Source organism: Convolutriloba macropyga, chromosome 15, assembly GCF_964194025.1.
Source record: "Convolutriloba macropyga chromosome 15, txConMacr16.3, whole genome shotgun sequence".
Taxonomy (NCBI): Eukaryota; Metazoa; Xenacoelomorpha; order Acoela; family Convolutidae; genus Convolutriloba; species Convolutriloba macropyga.
The window spans coordinates 39,768,796-39,787,742 of NC_134482.1; the positions used below are offsets into that span (position 1 = coordinate 39,768,796).

The 18,947-nt window shown below is 36.4% G+C and overlaps 1 protein-coding gene across 1 annotated transcript in view; it reads left to right on the top strand.

The window, feature by feature from the left end:
* The window catches only part of LOC142354270 (uncharacterized), a 576,654-nt gene that overhangs the window by 25,131 nt on the left and 532,576 nt on the right, over positions 1 to 18,947 (top strand). The window lies entirely within an intron of this gene.

Sequence of the window (18,947 nt, forward strand, 5' to 3'; positions counted from 1 at the left end):
AAGTTTATCCATCAAAAACAGCCGATGCACCAGAAACTGTTACGTTAATAGAAAAATATATTACCCGATTCGGAATCCCCCAGCAAATAGTACATGACAACGGTACTGAATTTTTGAGTAATGATTTTGTGCACTGGACTCATGAATTCGGAATTACCTTAAAACCACGAACCTCATACTCACCTTGGACAAATGGCAAGGTTGAAGTACAAAATAAAAACTTAGCAAATTATTTGCGCAGTTTTATTAACGACACCGGATCGAACTGGGCCAGCCTTACTAATAAGTTTGCCTTTGCGCATAATACTGCAATAAATTACAGTACAGGATATACTCCGTACGAGATAGTATTCGGCATTAAACCGCAAATTCCAATTTCCCTTAAGCTAGGCTTACTACGGGATAATAGACGGAATTGTATTTCAAAGTATTGTAAAGATCTTCCCTTACATACTCACTGTGAAAATTCTTGTAAAAACGAGAAAGTAGACAAACTATTACAGAATAGATTGTCTAGTACTATACTACAACGCGAAAATGAATTTAAAAATATATATAGTAAAACGTATACTCGCTGTCGGCAAATTACAAACAAAGCACACGAGTATAGGAATAGATTTAAATTGGGTAGACCAATCAAAATCGGTCGTAAAGTTCTACTAGAGAATCACGCTAAAGGATTATTGAAATCCAAAAAACTACTAGAGTTACGCTCTGGACCATCTACTGTTACTAAACAAATTACTAACACTACGTATGAAATTGTTCACGACACAACTGAACAAAAGAAAGTAGTGCATAGAAATCACTTAGTAGAGTACTTTCCTAAAGAACAGTAAATAGACAAGTTAGTACAGGACTATAGTACTAACTATGATGATTCACAGGCCTACTATGATAGGTTCAACCAGTACTCAATAAATAGATTCAATCACCAAACAATTGATAACCCGGAATATATGCCGTGGCCTATTTTTAACAACGCAAATAATCAGGCTGAGCAAATAACATCACCGCAACCAGTTGAATACTCAACTACTGTTAACACGTGCCGGAGTGCGCCTAACAGCCCATACAAAACAAATAGAAATGATAGCACACTACATATCAGGAATTTGTTTAGCCCCCAAAGTAGTTCACAAAGTACTACGTCCAATTCCCATACATTTAGCCCTATCATTAGTTCAACCCCCCACCCAGTAAAAATAAAAACTAATCCTAACCCAATTCATTCTGATGTCAGACCGCAGAGAACACGGACTGAACCTAAACGCTATGGAAATACAACTCCATCAGATTTAATTCCAAAAGTTCAAAGGAAATAATTCTTTTATACAAATCTGTTATTAAATTACAAAAAATAAATATGCAAATTATAAAAATATTTAAACCAAAAATTCACAAAAATTATAACAGTCGAGCTCTAGCAAGTTTAATTAGTTTCATGTATTCGCGGGCAATAGAACAGTCTCGAAAGAGAAGCCCGTGCCCCAGAACAACAGCCAACCCATACAGTTGCTGAGCAGCTCTTGCTGTCTCAGGGGTCCACCACACTCGCCAAAGCTCGAACACATAATTCATAAATTCTTAATGGCACTCGGGGTTTAGTGCTGTTAATTTTCGCTCGAACTTAAAAACTCAAAAATTTCATAATCTACCCCAATATATCCTAGAAAAATATTTTTAACATTAAAAATTTACCTCTTCCCCCAACCAACATTTGAGGTACTGCACTGTAGCAAGACATATCTTAGCGTATTTCAATACATTCCTATCTTTATTATTTACACAATATTCCTGCGCAACCCGCAGCGAATAAAACTCCTCTTCAGAGAGGACAATTTGAGTTGATATATAATGCTCAGAGAGGAAAAATTTCATCTCTCTGGCATCCAACTCCAAATCTAAGTGTTCGAAGGCAGAATAATTTGCCTCTTTAAACAAATTTAAAATAGTTCTGTTCATTATTCTTTAAAGTTAGACTAGAATTACACTCAGAATATTTCTCTATTTATACAGGAATAAAAATATACCCCAACCAGTTAAACTTCTTATTCACTCTGTCTTCACGGACAACCCTCAATCAACCAATCAGAATTGAATATTCCGCCAGTTGCGCGGATAGTAATCCGCTCTTAATAATTTATGCAAATATACAAAATGATAAAATGCAGTTGAAACAGATAGCCAATCAGGGCTCCGTAATTTGCCATCCGCACGGACGGCCACATTGCCATTAAGCACAGCACAGTTAGCCAATCAGAGCTCAGTATTTTGCCATCCGCACGGACGGCCAAATTGCCATTGAGAAATCTATAAAATCTCAGCCCAACTGAATCGATTCATTCGTCTGAATCTTCTTCTGAATAAAGACTACATCTTTAAAATATCGTCTACAAAACAATCCGAAATTCATTTTTAAAAAATGAATCCAGAAATCGAATCTCTGTTCCCCGAGGAGGGAGAGGTTATCGAAACTGAAAACCCCGGAAGAAACTTCACTGAGGTAAATCTTTTGCTTATTCTTTTTCTGTTTCGTCTATTTTTATCTTGCAAAAACAGATACATAGAAAATGTCACAAAATTATTTGTGACCGCAACATTAATTTTATCTAATTTCACAATTTGTGAAAACCTAGACTCTGAAATTTTCACAGATTTAAAAACTGCTCACAATCAATTATACGCAAAAACTGCAACATCACTAAAAGTCGCTCACTACGATTGTTCACCTATGGACTCTAATAAAATGTACTCACTAAACAAAGTCGCTCCTTGTAAAATTGAACCACAAAATGTTGAAATTTCAAAAGTCAAAGGACAAATTTTCAACCGTTTCTTTAGAGGAAAATTAGAAGCTACTATGTGTAGAGCAAGCCACCAAAGCATTAGGTGGTATTGCGGCCTTTTCGACGCTAGTGGAATTGATGCAAAACGTAGCACAATTACCACAGACGTAGATTTAACTCCAGAACAGTGTAGGCAGGCTAGATTAACTAATAAGTTAAGTATTAACGGAAAAGAAATTCCAATTAAACTAAATGTAAGAACAACTTATATAAAAAATTCCGGTCCCACTATTGGAGAAAATCCAAACGAATGTGACGATTCTGGCTGGATAATTCACGATACGTTTGAGACATATATGCAGGATACAACTTTAAATGTTAACCTGCGGGGAGGTTCAGTAAATAACTGGCAAAATATTCCCCTGCCTTGCACATTATCAGAAGGAGGTTGTCAAAGTACTTCAACCGACCCCCATGCTTATAGCTGGGAGAAACAAGATAATTGCTTGTTCGCTGTAAGAGAACAATTTGAAGGCAAAATGATAAAAATAGGAGATAATTATTATATCTCTAAAGAATCAGAGAAAGAACAAAGCTTTCTATTTCGAGTGTACAATAAGCCTCAATCGCTTTGCAATAGCAATAATATAGTTTATCCGTCACCATACGACACACTGTATGTTGAATGTACAGGCGGATTTAATATGAATACAGGAGAGCCACTCGAACCTCTACCTACTATAAATAGAACTACTAAACTTCCGAACAGTTCAATAAGTTCGCTTAACATCTCCCGAACTGAGATAGATTATGAGGCGCATTTGAATACTAAATTCGACTATTATCAGTACACGAATTTCCGAAGGCTACAACTCTCTGAAATAAATACTATACAACAAATTTGTGAACTAGAACGTTCACTTAAAAATACACAACTTGCATATTCGCGTCTCAGCCCTAAGCTGGCTGGTTTTCTGTTAAATAATAACAGATCTATGTTTTTAGAGACAAATGGCAATGTAGCCTGGCTCTATCACTGTCCAAAATTTTATTCGCCCTTACAAGTAATGGATACTTGTTATGATAGAATACCCGTGTTATACAAAAATAAAGTTCGCTTTATCGATCCAGTTAGCAGACAAACTTTCACCACTGCTAAACAACAACCATGTAACAACAAACAAAAGAATCTTTTTCAACTAGATATTGAAAATGATAATTCTTGGATCGAATTAACTCCAAGTATAACACAAGTCACTGGGCCAGCATTATTTGCACCCAGCAATCAGAAACACAAAATGGTTTCAATGAAATTTAAAAACGGACAGGAAGTTTCTTTTCATGTTAAAGAAGACATGATTGCATTTTGGAATGATGTAACTTTTAATTCTGAAATGAAAGACGCAGCGCAAGTTTTCTCGTGAATTAGTTGAGATTCAACATAATAAAAGCCAGCCTAGTGGTTATAGCAACTACTATACTACAAAAACAATATATTTAGATTCTCTAATATCGTCACAATTTCTACACAACCGGTATATAAAAACCTTCGGCCGAGTACACTATTATTTAGAACAGTGCGGAATTACTTTCGCTGTATTCCTTTTTGTGAAATTTATAATCGACATTGTAGTTTGCATCATTCGAGCACTACAAATACACAAAATTACAGGAGCCTCAGTGAGTTTCGGAAAAGTAATACTATCAGCTACTTTCAATATACTTTTTCAGTCCATAGTTACATCAGTATTTCGTCCTACTGAAGAAAGAGACGACTCAGAACACTTAGTACAAGCACCAACTTATAAAGAGCCGACTATAAACCTATACCCCCCTATACAAAGTGAACTACAAGCAATCAGACAAGAGAGAGAAAATCAGTCTAACAATGATGATTTCCCCACTTCCCCAGTGTAATTAAATCTAATTAATTACAACTATGAATAACTTCTATAATCCCTTATAGAGCATAGCACTAGATGACAACAATTTTCTTCTGCCAGCATTTGAGGAGCTCCTAGATGATCAGCCCCCATTGGAACTCCCAAACGATATTGTAGAGGAATAGCTAATGACAACTATGGAACCACAATCACAGGAGCAACAAGAACAACCCTCAGAGCAACCTCAACAACAACCACAACCGGGACCATCACAACTCCAACCACCAGTGGCAGCAGTCATTCCAAAGACACTTACTGTGCAGGACAAAATCAACCGCCAAATCAAAACAGAACAACTAGTGTGCAACCCAAGCTTCAAGGGGCACCCGAAATATGACATGAGCTTGAATTATAAGCTGCAGAACCACGCAAATTTGTATAAACTCATGTCATACAACCCTAAAACCAAAACATATCGAGCAAAGAACTTGGGAATTGACAAGCAAATTTTGTCCGTCCCTTTCTATCTTTTAACCGCTAATTTAGAAAGCTCTGAAGACAGTTACATCCGTAACCTCGAGCAGAGTTTTCTAAAGGAGAGATACAAGAACTTTCAACTCCAGCAGCGCAATGACAGCCTGCTGCGAGAATTACGTGACTACCGTAACGGCGACTTCCGTGATCAAGAAAATTTTTCAAATCTATAAGCCCGGAGGAGAGTCACAAAAACATTTTTTATATTTTAAACAGTGCGTGTAAAGTTTTATATTTAACCATTATTATTTTCTTTTTGTAAATTATTATGCAGTTGTTTCATCATACATATTTTGTAAAATTTTTATGCAGATTGTTTCATTCTACCATCATTAAGGACTGGGTCGGGATGTACTAAAGTAATGTTTATGTTGAATACGTAGCTTAACTAAGCTAAGTATTCAAATTACATCATTCTAAAAATAGAATGATGCAATTATGCTGAACCATTCAAATTGCGTAAAATGTCCGTCCGTCCAGCCAAACGGACATTTTACCGTCCAGCCAGCAGGACGGGAATTATCCCGTTCTGAGAACTATATATAGCAAAGAAAGAATCACAACTTTGAGAAATTAAGAATTAATAACTCAGAGAAACTGAGAATTTAATATCTCCAAATCGAGAAAGTAATCTCAACACAAAATATTCCAAAGTGAATTGCTAATCCAATCTTCTCAACTATATCGAATAACGAATAGTTAGAGATAACTTTCAAGTCAGGACTTTATCCAAAGGGGAATAATAAGTTACTGGTAACAGTTCGAGTTAGTAAAGTTTTTACTAAGTTTCCCGACCTTCTCCTCTTTCTAACTTTCATAACTTTCTAACTTTTATAACTTAAAGTTTTAACTCTTATAACCTCATAACTTTACTTGTAAATTTATCTATGTTAGAATTCTATAAAGATTATATAAAACTTATAACTAGATCAATTAGCCAAATTTACTTACTTAGATCAATAAATACTTTTATGAGACTTATCAGGCTTAGAAAGATAGCATATACTAGGAGTACGACCATCGAGTCAGAAGTTTGAACCTTCGCAACCCATACCCTCTTGTATAATATGATTTATGAACTCTAAATTTATTTGAATTGTCCATAAACTGGATTGACAGAACAGCTTTCTTTAGGATCAAGAAATTGGATTGTTACTAAAGCCTTCGATCTTCTGTTGAATATTTAAAATCGGCCAATGGAAGAGGGAGATTTTGATGTCTCGGTAGACGAAAATTGCAATGATAGAACTGCTAACCGTCCGTATTGTCGCTGATTCAACTAAGAAAATTTAATTCGCTACCGATGTTCATTATTGAGACCTCCAAAGGCAGTAAACTGAGTTATTTTTAAAAAATAAAAATGAAGCAAAATTGAAAAGCATTTTGTTTAAGATTTTTATGCTTGAGCCAGCGGAACGGATGTTCTCCATTAAACTGTATGGGGAGAGAAAGATTTAGAACTAGACAGATCACCAGAAGAGGTATATATGAGAACGAAAAAAGTATCTCATGCTAAAAGTTAGCCAAACATTGACTTCTAGGTTTAGAAAAATGCTCGTCACCAAAAATGATGGCAATTTTAGAAGCCTTTTGTTTTCTGAACAGTTTCAAGAACTGTCTTATGTTTAAAGGCTCTCGAATAGAAGCAATTATTGTAAAAGTGTGTTTTTTACGCAAAATTTTTGCTTGACCGTTTTCTTGACTTCTCAAGTGACTTTTACGTGCTTGACTTCCTTTCTGCGTTTTGTGTGATCTGAAGCTCTCTCTCTCTCTCTCTCTCTCTCTCTCTCTCTCGCTCTCTGTCTCTCTCTCTCCTTCACATTTTCATGCAGCTGAACTCAATTGGCGACAATTTAATACTGTCAAATGATAACTGCGCCGAAACTGGTACACTTTTTGCTTCAAATCTTAATAGTGGTATATATGAACCTCTTATAAGGTTATTTGAAGCCCTCAAGTGAGTTCCTTAGTCACATTCAGGCTACACCAAAGTTAGCCAAAAATTGAATGCTAGGTTTAGAAAAATGGGCGTCACAAATATTTATTGCAAATCTAGATGCCTTTCGTTTTCTGAAGTTTCCTGAACAGTCTTTTGTTTAATTGCTCTCAAATAGAAGCAATTGTTTTAAAGTTGTGTTTTTTATACAAAATTTTTGCTTGAATTTTTAAAACTTTTCTAGAGACTTTTACGCCCTTGACTTTGCGTTTAGCGTGATCCGGAGTTCGCTCTCTCTCTCTCTCTCGCTCTCTCTCTCCTTCACAATTTCAGGCAGCTGAACTCAATTGGCGAGAATTTAATACGAAATGTCAAATGATAGGTGCGACGAAACAGGTGTACTTTCTGCTTTAAATCTTAATACTGGTACATATTAACCTCTAATCATGTTATTTGAAGTCCCCAAAGGAATTTCCTAGTCACATTCAATCTAACCCCCCCATGGAGGCAGACTGCAATTGATTAGAGCTCCCACTAGTCGTTTGAGAGCATTTTTTCGACGTTAGTCGGTTATGTTTTTTCAATGTAAGTGTTAAATCTGGGAAGTAAACAGTTTATCAGATAGCTTTTAAAAGCCACAAAAGTAAATATTGGTGTGCAGGAAACTACTAAAACAAATTATCTGAAGTTTTTAGCGAGCCTGAGTTGAGAATCGAAAAGTCTTATAATTTTCAGCGAGCCAATTCTCGATTTTCTCAACGCCACTTTGTTCCAAAATTGTTCAAACGCAGCCAATGTTTTTCAATATGAGATTTAGAGAAACGAGTGCGATCAATTTGGATGGATATTTTAAAATGCATGTTCTATTACCGGCAAATAAATAGAAGAGTTTTTCTGCTTTCCGTTTTTATGCAAAAAGATGAAATTTTGGTAATTTGCGGCTTAAACCCTTGTTAACAGCCTTTTTCAGCTGCTAGAACTCATTTAGGTTTCTGATAAAGTTGTCAAGCCTATATTCGTTCTCTAAGATGATTATTGAGGCTCTGCATATAATTTCAGAAATTTAATATGAATAGTACTGAACCGCTGTCTTCGGTTTATATACGCCGCAGATTGTGATTGTTAAGTCAACAGATACTTGATAACCAAATGAAACATCGGCGAGAACTAATAAATAGACCTTTTTTTGAAATAAATTACGTGTAAAACTGGCGCTGCTTTTGTTCCAGAGGTAATTTTTCAATGAGTGCACAGATGGGTTCCAGGCATACAATCACATTTCAGTGTATTTTTTGCTATTTTGTTTTGTAGTCTGGTAAAATCAATTTTCGACAGATTTTTTGTAAGAGATCTTTTGTAATGTATTTTTGACAATTTCAAGGGATCTCGCAGTTTTGCATTTTTTTTTGTAATAAGCGTGCCGTAGAGGTTGTGGTGATTTGATTTCAAATTTTCATCTTCAGCTGAATGAGTTGTTGGAAATTCTACTGCATATGAAGAAAATTAAAGCTAAAACTATGTGAGCTTTTTTTAAAAAAAGAGTAATATTTGTTTCATTATCTCGTTGTAAGTTGTGAAACGGGAAATAGAAAACCATTGGGTTAGCGTCAATATAGAATAATTCCGAATACGTTCAAAGTAAAAATATTAATATAACTGGAGTGCGGGGCAAGCAAAACTCCATGGTTTAGATAGCAAATCCAAAGGGTTTATGCTGTAATTTTGGGTTTCAAGTTTCGATGTTCTCAACGATATGTGTAAATGAAAATTTTGCATTTTCAGTCTTTTTTGTTGGTGTTTTTGACCGGTACTCATTCTGTAAACCACACAAAAATTTGTAAAAAAAACATTTGGTTCTAAGTACTTTCATACTTTTTCTGATATTCAAAATATAAGCGAAAGACTTGTAAACAGTCTCTTTGGTAATGATTGTCTTCTGGCTCAAAAGAAATCACGTAACTTTTTGGTAGATAATGTTTTTTACAAAGCAATAGTTTGAGCTAGGTTTGCTTGAATTTAGGTATTTTACCAAAAAAAGTTTGAGCTTAGGTTAAACGTTAGAAAAACTCGTTTTGATTATGAGGGTTAGTTTATATTGTTGAAGCATTCATTCCAAACAATTGTTGAGGAATGAGCCTTTCTGCCTCTTGATCACTCGTTTCATTGCTGTTAGTGGTTTTTATGAGGTCTAATAGTTTTACTATTGTTTTTTTTGGCATGCAGATAAGGCTAGCCAACGCCACCGTCCTCCAGGCTGTTATGTAGTTCTGCTTTCGAAAGCTCTGGCCGTTTCAATGTGCCCCAAATTTGTGATAGATTAGGATTTGTAGTTTATTGAAGCACTGGTTTGTTTGTTATATCGAGGTGCCGTGCTTCGTGAAGAATTTTCTGATCGATAACATTTCAATCGATAGACTTTTACCGCGTTCGGGCAGCGGGCAAAGGACCAGTTGGTCCGTCTCAAGTTCTTTCGTAAATAGCATTGACGCTACATTGCTCATTCGTAGTGGAGAGAAGGACACCGAGGTGTTTAAATGATTTTGTAGTTTGAAATTCACTTTTTGCCCCGTGTTTGTAAACCGTAGGTGTCCTTGCGGTGTTCCTGATCACTATTGGGTCTGCTCACAAGATTCGCTAACGTGATCGAATGCTGTTTCAATTGAGTCTTGTTTGATGAAAAAGAACAACGTCATCTGCATACGCTCAGGCTCTTTTTGAATTTTTTTCTGACGAAAGGGCTTTGCAGGCTGCGAAAGAGTGGTTCGATTCCCAGGACAAAAGTTAGTGCGGATAGTGGCCAACATTGTCATACCCCACGTTGATTTTCTATTCTGTCGCCAACCGAAACTTTTAATTTATTGATTGAAGACAGATTTGCTTTAGATTCCTTTATCAAGGACATCAAACTGTTTGGATGATGTAATGGCTGTAGGAGTAGAAAAACATAGGAACAGTCTGAGTGGTCGAACGTTTTACTAAAGTGAGCCTACTATTGTTGAGTTTTTCATAATTGCCTCCAGGTTAAAACGTGCTTTCGAAATCCCTTGGTGCATGGGCCGAGTTTCTAGATAAGCTCTCTGATATGGCCCAATGACATTTTTAGAAGAGTCTTGTACTGACGACATAAGATAGTTTCCATTAGCAAAATTGGACAATAGAATATTGCTTCATTGGTTTTAGCCGTTTTCGGAAAGATTTTAAATGTTGCTTTTAAACTATGTTGCAGAATTTCTTCCTTCTCTTGTGTTGTTAAACAGATCGGAGAAGATTGTGCTCTGTTGTTCTTTAAACTGAATGTATAAGTAGGCTGTAAGCCTGTCCGCACCAGTGGAGCTCTAGTCGTTCAATTTCCTATTAGCGGCTTCAACTTCGCTAGGTGATATTGGTTTCGATAGTCTGTGCTTTCCGTTTGAAAGAGGTGGGCAGTTGCTGCACCATGTTTGATAGTATGGTTTCATGATTCTGCTCTGGTTGTTGGAGCCATAGAATTAGTCAGGAATACAGGTTAGCTCAAAGCCTGTACTTGTTGTATGCTTCCCTGCTTTCACTATTGTTACTTTTTTGATATCATTCTTCATACGTATCTCGATAGATTGCTGTACGAGCTAATCTGCTCCTCGACTATGCGTTTTTGTTTTAAAAGATGGGATATTCTACTCGTTTTTCTTCTATTCGTGTTCACGTTTAGGAAATTTAGAGTCGTTCTGTTTTAAATTAAGTTAGTTGTTCATAGCTCTTATAGTCTTCATTACGGACATTAAGGAAATCTGCGAATAAAGCGAGACCCAATTTTCGGTTATCATTTAGGACTTGTTTGTTGAGTTCCTATTTAGCGGGGCATCGATTAACTACTAAGTTACTTCAGTTCTCATGTAAAATATTGTTACCAGAAATTACTCAGTCGTATTGTGTAGCTACAGATTTCATGCTCAAGGATTGTGAAAAAAGGATTGATTCGAGAGAGGGATTTCTGTCACTTATAGTAGTGGGTAGAGTTAGTTGTGCATAAGTTATCGCATACTTGAGCGGCCTTTCGTTAAAATGAGGTTGGTGGAAGATAGACATTGATTGATCGAAGTGATGTATCGCTAAAGCAAAGTATTAGATCTATGCGAGTCACTTTAAAAGGTTATTGCTCAAAATTATTATTAGCCATCCATAGTGACCTTCACAGGCCTTAGCGTATGCATCAAATTTGTGGTAATCTAAAGCTTTTAAAGATTTTTTTCAAGTTAGTTTTAGCTTTCAGAGCTTTCGTTAAACTCTTTGGAGGCAAAGACACCAACTGTTGGTTGAGACGTTATAAAAAAAATTATGGTGAGCACTTCAGTTGTTTGTTGCTTCTTTTTTTTATTTCAGTATGTTTGCCGTTTGTTCTGTTTTCCGGGTATGGGTTTCTTAACTAACTGAAAATTGACTGGCGAGGCCGGAAAGTGTTGAAACTCTTGGTTTGGGTTAAAATTCTGGAGATCGTTTAGTGGAGGTTCTTTCAAAGTTTCTATGCTCTCTCGTTTATATGAAGAGCGCTTCCACGCTTGGTCTTAAAATTGGGTTTTTGAACAATCATTACTATATTCAGGTTGGCTTGTCAAGCAGTCAGGCCCCAGTTCATCGCAAGATTTGACACTTTTTCCTTTTCCATCGATTTCAAGACACTCATTGGTGTTGAAAAGTGAACCGCTTCCAACGATTTCAGATTGCTTCTCATTCAACACTGTGTGACACGTTCACGCTAGCTGTCGGGGTTTGAGTAGGCTGGAGGAATAATTTTGTTCAAGCGACACCTTTTCGTATCATGCCCTTTCCATCGTTTTTTTGGTGATTTGCAGTTTTGTTTATAATGCAGGCAGGGGGCGTTAAAAAAATGGCTACACAAAACCAATCATACTCATCCAACTGAGCATTTTGCAACCATTCCGTAAATTTCTCCATTGATTTTTCGTTTTGAACGCTCACTTCTAGGCTTGCATTTCCTGTATAGAATTTTCCGTCAGGGAGCCCATCAGTCTTTCTGACACTCATTCAGGGCGTGAACACCCTCCAGTAAATTGAGCAATGACAACAATATTGTCTGCTGAGCTGGCGTACGGCAGGTTATGGAATTTATTTCAACCTTCTTAAGGTTGTTGCGTTCCCAGAAGAAGTTTATTTCGTCCTAGGAGGTTTATACCTGATGTCTTTTTCGCATCTATGTAGGGTTTTCCAGCTGATGGATTCACCACGATTAAACTGTCTTGTTTGCTCAACAACTCTTAAAAACGTTTTTAAATTGTTATTTGGTTCTTAAGGCCAGCGGAAATTTTCTGAATGATTGTTGATGCACATTGTTTATGGTCTTCAGTAAGTTTTTAGGAACTTTTTAGTATTGCTTTTGTGAGCGGAGGCACAATTTTAATGACCTGTGGGGGTTGTCCGTTTCTCGTGGATTCATTTTTTGAAAAACATCTGTATATAATTTGATCGAAGGGGTTTTTTCAGTTCCGTTTTTGCACTTAGACATTATATATAATTCTTGCTATAGTATGTTCTCTTGGAGGCTGGTAATAGTGGTCAAAAAGATGGTGCGATGAAAGTAAAACAGAAGGGAGAATAATTGAAACGTGTTCAGATATAATACGTCCAAAGTTCTCACTTTGGACAACTGGCAGGAGTAAGTCTTGGTGGATCATACTGTGAAGGATTTATGTTGGGCGACTTGACGCTCATGGCTGGGGAGTAAATGTCAGGTAAGTGCTAGCCGCTCTGTGTTTCCTGTTATCATTATGAATGAGATTTAATGATAATGGAAGGTAGAAAGTACTAAAATCTAAGAATGATTTGGTTAAGAAGTGGATTTGCAGATTCGGGAGAAAAAGAATAGTTATCCTTAGGTTTTTGGCGGTGGAAGCGAATTCCGGCCAGAATCCCACCTGACTGTTCCGGCAGATCAAGATAATGGGCTACGCGACTTCACTACTGAGACTGATTTAATAGAATTGTTTTCGTAACATAGGGCAGCGGCCTAATCGCAGTAATGTAAAAGCGAGCAGCGAGCTCATCGGAGTGAAATAACTACACGCTTCATTAATTTCAGTTCACTCTCTTTTGATGTAATCTGTAATGTAGTCAGCTTTTGTTTGGATGATATGTTCTATTCACAAACGTGGTGAGCGGGAAAGAGTGTTTGTCTTCCTTCTCATTTGTAGCTTGGAGGCTTAATCAAAGAATTATTGAATGTCTTGTAAGCTGTATCCTTGGTAATGATTGTCTTCTGGTTGAAAAGAAATTGCGTTATTTTTTGGTTGGGTTAAGAAATTACGTAGTTTTTGAAATGAGGAATTGTGTAAGCAACAGCTTGTCTTTTGCAACTATCAACATAGTGTGGAGTGACATACAAACACGCCAATTCGATTTCCAAAACAGCATTGTTCATAGAAGAAACGTCTTTTGATTTGACAATTGTCAAAGTAGTTCAAGTAAATTTTTGGCGCAGAACATGAAACGCGTAATTTAAACACTTATGTAAAGTCTGATTTGTAGTCCGATTCATTTTGCGCGCCCCAGACTAGGCCTGCAATTAGTAAAATACCATCCTCGATTGATTATAAGCATGAAAAGACTGTCCTTGACAGATTTTTAGTATTAAAAGAATTTGTTTGGACTTTGCGTGATGTCCTCGACTTTCACTCGAACTAACGCAACAGTCCTCGAATGGCTGGACAGTAAATTGTTTGGACAATAAAAGTGTCTTGAAACAATAATTATTGTTCGGCAAATTTTATTGCTACATAAGACACAATCGAGCTATTTTAGAACCTATTAAAGTTTTGGTACCATTTAATTGCCGAAAGCACCATTTAAGTGGGGTGGTAGAAATATGATCCATGCGGTTCTGAGAAAAATTGGCCATAATCAGACAATCCAGACACAAGTGTGGCTAATCGAACTTCTATGAATTTATTCGATTTAGTGCGATATATTGCGAAGTAGTTCTGCCAAACTTGTATATCTTTTTAAGTCGAGGTTATGTGCGAATTTTCGCAATTATGACTCGAAAGCGCCATGAAAAAGAGAAGAAAATGGTACCCCAATTTCTTTTAAAACCCACGCTGAGGTGTGATGCCTTTTTCACTCTTAATTATTGGAAGAAAAGATTGTATGAATGTACGATTTAAAAGGTATCTACACCGTTTTTGCTCTGAAATGGGTGTAATAAGGAGTGGATTACTAAAAAGTACACTCTAATTACACCATTCCGGTTCGAAATTTCAAAAGACTGCCCCCGGCGGATATAGGTATGAACAGAAAAAGTGTGGTCCAGATCGTGTAATTATTGAATGGGAGGGTACGCCCTCGGACGATAAAAATTATCTTCACATTTTTACCCCCTCTTCATGAGGTTTATACATGATATTACGCACGTTTATACCCATGAATTTTTCCATGATTCATTCTTTTTATGGAAAAATTAGCAGCTGGTAACTGTACCAGATGTCAGTTTATCAAGTTTTGGATTTCAAGTTAGTTTTAAGCAAATTTCTGATATATAATTTGCTATATATAATTTCTGATGATTCTTTGTTTTTTTTTGTTAATGCCTGAATATCTGAATTAAATTTTAGATTCGCCTGCGACATACAGTAAAAATTGATTTAATCTAATTCTATTTCTTACTTTGAAACACTCTTTTAGCTCTGCGCTATAGGCGCTTTTTAATTAACTTACAATAAGGCGGTACCCGAAAGTTCCATGTCGTATTCGTACTTGGAGCTATGCATGATTAAGGTTTTTCATTTTGCAATTAAAGCAAACTAAGCCAGCCCAGGTAAATTTTAATCGGTGTATGCTGGAACTAATAATAATTTGACAACAATTAAACCTCAGCAGTGGTACCTTATATTGCTGCCTAGAACGAAACAAACAAATTTATATATTCACCGGTTTAAGTTTAACCAAGATAAGATGCAAAAAATTGATTTAAGAAATATTTTTGCAACACAAATGTTGAACCAGCTCCGCTTTCAAATGAAAAACAAAATATTTGGTTCATTTTGCGCTCTGGAATCTGGGTCCTCATATTGGTTGACCAATTCCACAATTCCCCAAAGTGGTCTTTTTTGTATCAGGTGAATCCAATTAAGCGGTAAGAGTTGGTGACAAGCTTTTGGCATTTTCATTTTAGTTTTCGTCTACTTCTAGAACTTGAGTAGTTTTTGTTTACTTTGAATACAGCACACGGTTCAAATTTTTTTCTCTTTTCGTTGCAGTTTGCTTGCAGAGAGTTAAGACTAGTGCTTTTTTACAGTTAAGACGACGCCATTTGTAGAACTCAATTATTGTTTGCAATTTCGAAATCTGTGCAGAAGTTTTTAAACTACCCTTCACTTCATCAGCTTTGAACGTTTTGATCAATTGAGTTATTAATAATTGCTCTCAAACGAAGTTTGAAGCAATTATTGTAAACGTGTCTTTTTATGCAATATTTTTATAATAATAGCACTAGCCCGTGTAGCAAAGTGATTACCGACAGGGAGTCCTAGAGTGTAGGTTGAGGGTTCGCACACTTCCTTTGCCAGGAGTCTTTGCATCAGAAAAGTTTCTCTGGCCTATGCCACCTTGTAAATTGATTGCTTCTCTAGTCGTTCGAGAAAATTTGTTCTGTTTCTAAAATTGTTGCTTCAGAATTTTAAAAGCAGGGCCAGGTCATGCTTGGGCGATTTTTCAGTGAAAAAGTTTCAGAAAAAGGAAGCTTTAATACAATCCCTATTTTTTGTTTTTGATAGTTTTTGATTCGAGCTATAGATCCTCCGATGACTGTTTAAAGTTTTCCTGAATTCGTTAGCACGTGATCCACAGACAGTTTTGAACTCTGTGCCATGAAGGAAATGATTTTGAGTCGTTCCATCTCATACGCATAATCCTGTACTGGAGGCGTTCATTTTTTAACTTTAAGCTTTAACTTTTAAGCGAAAAAAAGATAACCATCTTTGCGGATATGTTGAAAGAAATTCCTGCCTAAGTTTATCCTCATATTAAGGGGGAAATGGGATTTATTTTAGGGTAATTGAGGGCTACATCAGGCTTCAAAAAATTTTCCGCCACAATCTAAGAGTTCGACAAAGATTTCGTAGTCTTATTGGTTAATTATTTAAATAGTAAACAGTAAAATTCATCAGGCATCTATTGAAAAACATTGCTTTTGGCGGTGTACTTTTTTTTCACCCTTATTTATTTAACCACCTATCATGACACCCGATTTATTTACCCCTCTATCATTTTACCCCTCCCTCGCTTATCGCCTCCCCGATTTTAATCTTTTATATAATTAGGACCACTAATTAAAATTAATCACTCAGCCATGCCTCACGGGCCATGGCCATGCCTTAGATGCCCGTGGGAATTGATATGAAACTATCGCAACCGAACATAGGATTAAGTTATCCGCTTAATTATGACAAAACATATCTGCTGTGTCGTCTACTAATTGGCGAGGTGAATTGATAAAAGACAGGTTAAACGAGATGGGGGTTAAAATATGCGGGGTTAAATGATTTGAGTTGAAACGAAGTAGAGCCAACTATTGGATGGTTTAAATTGCGATATCGGAACTATTTCGCAATAGAATTGCGACATCTTGTCAAATTAGTCATCAAAGTCACATTTGTCGACATCATTTGACAAATTGAGATTCTTGGCATTTTTTTGCGCAAAAGTATTGATCTCAATGCTCAATCGGAAATTGCTTAAATTAACTGAGGATTATCGGGAATTGCATCTTTAGGTAATTTTTAATACCTATCATAATTTAAAAGACTTTTACTTTATCGTAATTTCTATTGTTTTGATTTAATTTTTGTTATTCTGTATTCATACTTATCAAGCGAGGATAAATGAACTCTCTCATTATCGGCAACAAGTGTTGTGGGCCAAAAGACGCCTTAATTGTGGAACGGGTTGTTTTAATTGATAATAGCTTGAAATAAAACTGTTCGTTGAGTTCGACAATAGTTCTAACTGTATTTTCGGATTTGGTGGCAAAAAATCCTTACTTTGTTTGTCGTAATTCACCGCCTACTGAAGGCCGTTTTCACATTTAATGAGATATGCTTTGTGGTTTTATAGAGGTGAAACGGACAAAATGGTGCGACAAAATTTGGTAGCCCGTATTTGACAGGTGAAATTAGCAGCGGTGAATTAAATTAGTCTGCGCTCCAAATTTTGCGGAAAGCTCACTGCACACAACATTTATATTGACTTGTTGATGTCAGATTTTTGGGATGCATTTTCATAAAAAGTCCTGCAATTGCCGTAATACTTTTTCATCCGATTTCAGGCGGGAATGAACAATTAGACGCTATATATCTTTGAAACTATATCGCCATGACTTTCATGCGGTATAGGAAAAATTTCAAAAATCACGGGCCAAATTTTGGGTCACCCACAGCAATCACACCTGTCAGCGGGAACGGAAAAAATATGTAATATTGATTATCTTTTATATGTTTTATTTAAAAGCTGATAATTTTTTCTAATATGATATGTCTTAAAATTTGGTTCCTTTTTGGTAATCGAGTTTTCCTGAGCGGTGCTAGCTAGCAACGTTTTTCTGGGTTTATTCCCCACCCCATTATACCCTCCGCTTAGTTTTTACATTCATGCTATGCGAGGGGTTAAATATTATGCGGGGCTATAAAAAGTCCCATTTTGTAGGTTCTGGTATTCATCCTAAATTCTGCTCTTTATGTGCAAAACTATGAAAAACATCCAGCAATTTTTCAAATTAAATATAAAATATTCATAATAACAGTTGGTGTGTATGTAAACAGGCATTTAATGTGGGAATACAGCAACTTCAACATAACACTCATGGAAAACACTTAAAAATAAATTAATCAAATGAACGGGGGGAAATATCGAATATATTAGATGCCAATAGTATATCTACTCCGTTCCGCGTTCCACCCCCCCCCCTCCCCCCAGTCCAACGCACTCCTCCAAACTAGAGCCGTTGCCTACATCCCTATAAAAATTATGGGTGTTTCTCATTTCCCATTATAGCCCCCCATTACCGTATTCATACCATAAAGGGGTTTGTCATTCTTGGGGGGGGGGGGGGGGGGGGGGATGGGAAAAACCAATATTATTATTCGGTATTATGTAAGCGTCTTCGTGGGTGGGATGGGGTGGAGTGAGATGGGCGAGGAACGAAATTGATAGACTAATCGATTGAGTTATTTAAAGCACAATTTTATCGGTGATCTATGACATATGACAAAAAATTGCAACAGCGTATGCGGTATAAACTTCTAATTACACCATGAATAGTTATTAGCAGACAGATTCAATATGTAAATGAAGACTGAGGGAGTGTTTGCGTCATCTGTTTCGACTTTTTAATCAAGGTCTTTTTGGGCTTACTATGTAGGTAGATTTTAAAATGTTATGCAGCATTTTTTTCTAATTTTTTCGTGTATCTTAACCCCCCTCCTCCCCATTAGCTATGACTATATCTCCAATTGGTTATCTCATTAATCGTTATAGCCCCACCCCCCAGGCTAGTGGTCACGTCCACTACCCTGGAGGGGGGGCAAGGGGTATAATGATGAATGAGAAAGTCAATTAGAGATATATAACTAAAACCTCGCCCCCTAATTACTTTAAAAACAACATAACTGGGAGTCTATTTACTCGTCAGGGGAGGGCGAGCATGGGGGTCATAATGGAAACATTTATAAATTATAAGGAAATGCATGAAATATTCCAGAGCCAATAATAATTTTTATCCAAAACAAAAAATTTACTCTAAGTGATTTTAAAAGTTATCAA